Raw genomic sequence first — 8,373 nt, forward strand, 5'->3', positions numbered from 1 at the left:
CTGTGTCATAGCCAAACATTTTCCATATGAATATGTATCCCCCCTATAACCTAGTTAATTCTCTTTGTACATGTTATTCTGTGAAACTTTACATGTTATTCTGTGAAACTTTACATTCTTTTCTTCAATACATTTTTAAAACAATGACTAAATTTTGAAAACATAATAACAGAAAATAAAGAAAGTACAATTAATCCAAAGTTACTTTTTGGGCCCCTTCCTGGAAAAAAATATTTTTGAGCTGAAATTTCTTGTGTGTGGTTTCTGATGCTTCATTTGGAAAATGAAAAATATTAAGGGAAAGAATCTGGCAGATTTATTTTTTACTGACATAACCAGGAAAAATAGTTTTTAATGGCTTAAGAGAAAATAATTTGCTTTTCTTGGCTTAGAAAAATTTTAAATGGCATTTTTTCCCCTAAAACTCACTTCTTACTATAAAATGTGCATTCCACTAGGATAAAAGCTGACTAATTTGAATGAGGTCATTCATATGGAGTTGAAGTAGCTAATCATCATTCTATTTTTCTTTACTAATTCCTATCCTCAAACATATAGTCCTAAAAAGTAAAATATTATAGACATAGAATATCACCTTTGTCCTTTATTTTAAAGTATGAATTTATTTTATATTTGATTTCATATGTTTTCTGAATAAAAATCTTTGTCCCATACAGCTATAAGTAATTTATTTTCTATTTATTTTAACTATATAAACTCTCTCTTGCTCTTTTTCTCTCTCTCTATATATATATGTGTGTGTGTGTGTATACACACATATATAACATACATTTTTTTTCCTTTAATTTTTATTGTTGGTTGTTCAAAACATTACATAGTTCTTGACATATCATATTTCACACTTTGATTCAAGTGGTTTATGAACTCCCATTTTTACCCCGTATACAGATTGCAGCATCACATTGGTTACACATCCACTGTTTTTATAACTGTATTTTGTTGTGTTGAATTGCTTAGTCATCCAGTCCACAAGAACTAAAGCCCTCCTAAACCTAAAAAAGGAAAAAAAAAAAAGAATTTTACATTTGTTTCAGAATATATTGCAAAAAAGAGCTATTTGATTTTCTTACTCTTTTAGATGAGAGAAAAGCATTCTAGAGTATCTTCACCTTTGTACTTTGCTATTTGTCAGAATTGACAAGTGTAGGATTAGAATGCTTGTTGATCATGCACTCAGCAGTCCTATCAATGCCCAACATCTTCATCTTCTCTTTATCTTAATACATGTTCATCTAGATCTGATCTTGCAAGTTGAATTTTTCTTAAAAAATTTGTCTGAAATACCTGTTACTCTGTAGAATTAAAACAAGTTACCATTGATGAAGGTTTATTTTAATGTTTATATCTGTTACTAAATAAATTTTCTTTGTTTTTATATAGAATTATAAAGTACTTAATTAAATAATTACATTCATTTATGTGGTTTTAATTTATAATTTATCATTTGTGTTTCAAAAACATAAAGCTGTTCTAATGAATAGAATTTTTTATCACAATAAATAAGCACAAATATTTGGAACAATATACATGATTATCAATGATTACCAATGTTACAATGTTCTAAACTTCCTGAAAGCAAAAATGTAAAAAAGAAAACAATGTTTTTTTCTGATTCCCATTTTCTGATTTTAAATAAAAATTTTAGATGAAATTATCACAAGTGTCCATATTTAATGGTATATAAAAACGTATTTGATTTACACTTTGGCCTTCCTGAGGACCAGATTCTTGTTTTATTCACCTTTGTACAAGTGTCCCTCACATAAGAATAAAGCAAATATTCATTAATATGCTTTTTTTTAAACAAAACTGTTCGATTATAGTTCGAAGCTGAAAAACTTAAAAACATTTTTTTTCCAAGATGACAGTCTTTTATATCCACCCTGTTCAAAAGCTCAGGTCATAGAAACCTACTTTATAGCAGATAGATATTTCCTGTAGGATTAAGTTATGAGCTTCAGCTAAATTCTGTTTCTAATATTCAGTTCGACTCAGGATGCCTAACTTGACGTAGTTAGCTTCCCTATATAGATATGCTTATAGCATTTTCTTATGGCTATTACTTTAGCTCTTTTAATACATATATTCAGTGCTTTAAAATTTAAAAAATGTATTGATTTTACTTGCTATCTATGCCTATGAGAAATATTTTGTAATAATCTCCACATACCTCTCTTTAAGTGTCTCCAGAATCAATTATTATATTTTGCTATTACTGGTAATATTTCAGAAATTATTAATTAAATGAGTCAAAGACTTGAAGCTTAAATGCCTCAAAGAAATGCAAGGCATCATGAAATGGCACAACTTCCAAAAAAATATTTTCAGCTGCACTTTCATTTTGTAATAAGAGATATTTTTTTCTGATTATAAAACTAATATATTTTAATTTAGAAAGTTTGGGAAAAATCAAGTCTAAATAAAAACCGAAAATTATACTCTCCTAAGACTTTAAAATTAACCTTCTTTTTTTCCATATGTATGCACATGTGGAATCATATTGAAAAAGTTATTTATTTTGTTCTGATTTTTAAACTTAATATAGCAAAGCATTTTTCCAGAGTCATTAAATTTTCTTCAGAAACATCATTTGGGATGACTTCAGAGTGTTCTAGAATACTGTTTGTCATCACCATCATTGAACATTTACTTTCTCTGTCTTTGCTGAAACTCACTTAAAAATGTGAAGAATTTCACTATTACTAGATCAGAAAATATGCTCACAAATTTAAGTAAAGATTTAGAAACTCAGTTGCAGAAAAAAAAATCTAACAACAATTTTATCTAGATATTTTTTAAATAATTTAAAAAATAAATTTCAAGGAAATCATAATGGTGAAATACATTTAATTGACATAATTTCTTTAAAATCATTTTCAATGAATAAGATATTTCATAAATTTTTAATTTGAATATGGAAATCAGACTTGACACTTTAGGAAAGCAACAGTTCTGCTACAGAATTAAAACAGTGATGTGAGCATTGATGTATGCTGTATTTGGAAAGTGACAGAAAATATACATACATTTTACTGTATTTTATTATAACAGAAAAATTAATTAAATTGATGAAATATCAGTGTCAACTGAAATCATAATATATTTGCTTTGCTTCTTTCCATCTTCCAATCACAAATTTTATTGGTTCTCTGTTAACTGGATAGAAATTAGGGGCAGACAGTCTTTTAATACATATGTACAATGCTTTAAAATTATAAGTATGTGGTTTAAAAGCTGATGGAATAAAGATATTTAAAACTAATTTTTAAACCTAGTATAACTATGTTAAAAGGAAATTTTCAATTTTAACAAGCTAAACCTTATCTTCAAACTTACAAAGGCATACACTATACTAAATAATGATGCAACTGATAAAATAGTTTTATAAATTAATCTAGTCTTCAAAATCATTAGGCAAACAATTACATTTGGTCTATAAAAGTTGTCTTTGTTCATCTCCAAATTATGTCAGTAAGACATCTCACCAACCCATGATCTTAGGCACTCTGTTAAACTCATCCATGGAGCACTTTTGCAGCCCATAGCCTAGAAATGAGCTGGGGAAGGATAGCTTCTTTTGAACAATATATCTAAAACACACACATACACACATGCTCGCACAGGAACAGACACAGACACACAGACACACACCTATCCTGTATTAGCCAAACAAAAGCTATATCTTCTGAGCCTAATCTCTAAATTTACCCACCTACCCACAACCCCCTGCCCTAGGGCTGTGAATTGAACCCAGGGCCTTATACATGCTAGACAAAGGGGTCTAGGAAGAATTCATTTCACTGTGTTCAGCTACAACAGCATTAAAAGGCTGCTGTAGTCATGGTTCAAGGGGACCAGGCTACTGCTCAAGCTGGTGGCAGATCTTGGCATCATCCACATGGTACTGGCTCTGCAGGAATGCAATATGCTGGAACTAAGGTCACGGAGACTTCCATCAAGATTTAAAAGTAAGGTCTGGGAGGCCAGTCAAAGTGTGTTAGGGTCAAAATCCCTGCAAGCTGCTATTTAAAGAGCAATGAATAAAGCTGTGAAGGTGAATCCAAAACTGGAACGGAGACCCCAGGGATTAAGAGACACCAGTAACATGGAAAGTCTGCCAAGGAAAGCTGCTGGTTACAGATAGAGCCAGCTTGAGAGAGAGGCCATATGGGCTGTGACCAGCGAGGTCAAAGGTTCAGGGATTCCCAAGACCTTTGCAGATCATATCTTGCTGCTGTGTGGCCCAGATTCTGGATGTGGAGCTATGGGACTTGTTTGCTCAGCTGGGGTTAGGTCTTGTTTTGGTACCATCCCTTCTTTCTATGCCACTAGTCTTCCTTTTGGGCAGGGTCATGCTTATTCTGTGCCATTGTATATTGGATATACTTAACTTGGCTCTGATCTTTATAGAGGCTCACAGCAAAGAGTTTGCCTCAAGTTTCAGAGGAGTCTTTGGACTTGAACTTTTGAGCTATCCTAGAATTGTTAAGACTACCCCTGTAGTCTTAACTGTAGTCTTACTGTAGTCGTACTCTTGTAGACTACCCCTGTAGTCTTACTCTTGGAGAGGAACTAAATGCATTTTGCATTGAAAGATGAATGTGACATTTGGGGTCTAGGGGTAAATGTTATGTGTTAATAATGCAGGAAGTGATATGATCAGATCATGAGTGCTGTAGCTTAATCATTAGATTAATCCATTTGATGGATTGATAATTTGAATGAATTAACTGTAGGCAGTTGATGTGTGGTTAGAGAAAATGGATCATAAGGGTTGAGCTTTGGGGATTTTATAATTTGTCTATGACCTCTCCCACCCTACTTTCTGGCTACCATGAGGTGAGCTGCCTTATTCTGCCTTGAAGTTCTGCCTCACCTTAGGGCCCAGACCAATGGAGTCATCTGAGCTCATGGACTGAACTACTGAGACTATGAGCCCAAATTAACTTTTCTTTCCTAAATTGTTCTTTTCAGGTATTTGGGTCACAGTGATGAATAGCTGAATAATATACATACAATAAAATGATCAATCTCCCAAATTATAGCAATCCTAGAGATACATGCCTCCAACAACTGAGTTGTGCAATATACAACTGACAGATATGAAAGGAGAAACAAACTCACACTAAGGGTTGGCAATGTCTACATCCCCTTCTTAGCAACTGTTAGGAGTACTATTCAGAAAATCAACAAGTATATAGAAGAAATTAACAACACCATCAATCAATATCAAATTTACAATTATAGAACATTCCACCCAGAAAAAGCAGAATACTCATAAAGTATCTACCAAGTTATACCATCTATTTGGCCATAAAACAAATGTCAACAAATGTAAAAGAACTGAAATACAATAAGCATACATATAGGGTGCAAAAGACAAAAGTCGTATACTCCCCACTTCTCTTCTTTGCTTATATTCTTAGCTTCAAAAACTGCTGGCCAATCTCTAAAGCCTACCCCTCCTCATAGTTCCACATTTTTATCTTCTTGACCACTGGCCTATGATTCCATGTGGCACAACTCTCTTATTGTCCCTTATCTTCAGCCACTATGTAACTCCTCCGTGAATTTCATTCTTAATGTTTCACGTTTCCTTGTGGTAACATTTCCCTTCTATCTGAATTCTTGAACAGTTCTTTTGTGCAGGTCTACTGACTACTTTTAAATTCTCTGTTTTATATTTAGTCAGTGCTTCACTGTTGCTTAGGTGATGTTGGTGGAACCTTGCAAGAAGCTAAACATACACAGCCTTTGGATTACAGCTGACCAGGGGATTGTCTTCCAAAAAAAAAAAAAAAAAGTTAAAAAGATTAAACAGATCTAGAATCTCCTAAGTAATATCTAGGATACACAGGAAAATAGAAAATCATTCATTCATCAGATAATCATGACATAAATGAGAAATGAACAATCACTGGATTCCAAAACTCAAAAAAAAATTAGTTGTTGATAAGAAATTTAAAGCAACCATTATAAAAATGCTTCAACAAACCAATCCAACTCTTCTAAGAACAAATATGAAAATAGAAAATAATAAAAGAAAGTTATTAAAATATTCATATGGAGATTATAGAACTGAAAAATGCAATAACAAATAAAGACTAACTTGTGAGTTCAATGGTAGAATGAAGATGATTAGGGTTAGAACTTAAGGACAGAGCAATAGAATTTATTCAGTGTAAATTACTTGTATCAACAACAGAGTTTCAAAAGGGGAAGAGAGAAGCAGTGGTATTGAAAAAGTATTGAGAGAAATAATGACTGAAAATGTCCACATTAAATGAAACACAGATTCAAGAAGCTGAATTAATCCCAAATAGGATAAACCCAAAGAATTCTGCACCAACACATGTCATAATTAAACTTCTGAAAAGTAAGGGCAGAGAAATCAGCCAGAGACAAATGACACCAGGCCTGTAGGAGAAAAAAAAAAAAAAACAATACAAATGACAGTAGATTTTTCATCAGAAACCATGGAGGCCAGGAAGAAGCAGCATTTTTTTTTTTAAAGTGAATGAAGAAAAGAATGGTCAATTGAGAATTCTATAACTAGTCAAAATAGCATTCAGGAATGGAGGATAGGGACATTCTCAGGGGTGGGGGGAAGAAAACTTAACAAAATTTGTTTCTGAGAAATCTGCCTTTGGAGAAAAGCTAAAAAAAGAATTCTCTAAATAGTAAATTATACCAAGAGATGAAGATTCACAAAAGAATAAACAATAGAATGTACATAAATAAGGGTCAACAAAGTAGCCTACAATCCTCATGACTTTATTAAATCACATTTTATGGTTGAGGCAAAAATTACAAATTGTATATATATTAAATAAGTATAAATGGATAATATATAACGTACATATCTATGACTTCATATGGGCTAAACGGAGCATACAGATTTTCCAGTCATGTTGAGCTCTGATAAATAATCAAATGAACCATGTTCAGAAAATATTCTCATCCTCTGTACCTTAATGGAGAACTGTATATCTTTAATATGAACAGATTTAAAAGATAATGATAAATTTGGTGAGTTAATTGCCACCTAGAAGCTTGCATTTCTGTCAAATATAAACCCTGAATGGTGAGAATGTACACCTGAACTCCGGTTACTTTTGTGGAGTCTACACATGTGGAGATGTTGTTTACAATATTACATCTTGAATCTAGATAGCCTTAGTATTCACGGTTATCTTGATGAAAGTCTGATGCTACTTATTTAAGAACCATTTCTGGTTATAAGCATATGAAATAAAGATAAGTATAATTATTGAAATTTTTTCACAATAAATTTTATGAAATATTTTAAATGTAGTGACCGTATATAGCTGAGAGTTATTAGTTTGGACTACACAACATCTTGAAAATTTGCCTGCCTTTTGATATTCACCACAAGGTAAATTCCACTTTTCCAAGATAGAATTTAAAAGCTATACCTCCAAGTTTCTCTTATGCCCAGAATTACAGACAGGATATTAGTTTGCACTGATCATTTCCACCCACATGAGTATTGGATTTGGAAGTGATCAAGTAAGGAGAAGTTTCTGGCAGAGCATGCATATTTCTCTGGTGGCTATGGATTTGGCATTGTCATAGGCAGCTTCTCCCTTGGGATTGTTTTTGAAACAGTTCAGTAGTTGGCAATAGACTAATACTAATACTCCAGTGAGATTAGCTTATTTTTCCCCTTAATCTTTTTAATAATCATACAAGCTCTCTAGTATCTTAAATAAGTATCTTTTCTGCTTTTAACTAGACATAATTAGTGTTACTTACAAATTTGGTTTTTAACAATAGAATTTTTAGAAATGGAAGAAATCATCAAGGCACCGGTATGTGACAGGTTGTGTTTGAAAGCTCTGAAGATAAAATTAGTCTTAGAGAAAAGAGCATTTATACTGTTTTAGTCCATTTTTGTTGCTATAACAAAATAACTGAGGCTAAGTACTTGATAAAGAAAATAGGTTTATTTAGTTCATAGTTTTGGAGGTTGAACTTTCAAGACTGGAAGGCTTATCTGTTTGACCTCTGGTGAAGGTCTCATGGTAAATGATACCACAACAACAAGAGCAAGAACACATATGGAAGAGATCACAAGATAATACAGGAAGCCAGAGACATTCAGGGGCCAAGCTTGACCTTTTTATAACAACTCACACGCATGGGAACTAACAGAAATCCCAAGAGAACTACTTTAATCTTTCTGAGGGCAGTGCCCCAATGACCTGATAACCTTTAACAAGGCCTTACCTACCTTTCAACATTATCCCACTGAACACTGAGGTTTTTTAGCACATGAATCTTTTAGGAGACATAATCAAATCGTATCCACCACAGTAGGAACCCAGGGCA

This window comes from Marmota monax, unplaced genomic scaffold (genome assembly GCF_021218885.2).
Source record: "Marmota monax isolate L192 unplaced genomic scaffold, Marmota_monax_Labrador192_F-V1.1 WCK01_AAM20220418_F8-fsc00079, whole genome shotgun sequence".
NCBI classification, from domain to species: domain Eukaryota; kingdom Metazoa; phylum Chordata; class Mammalia; order Rodentia; family Sciuridae; genus Marmota; species Marmota monax.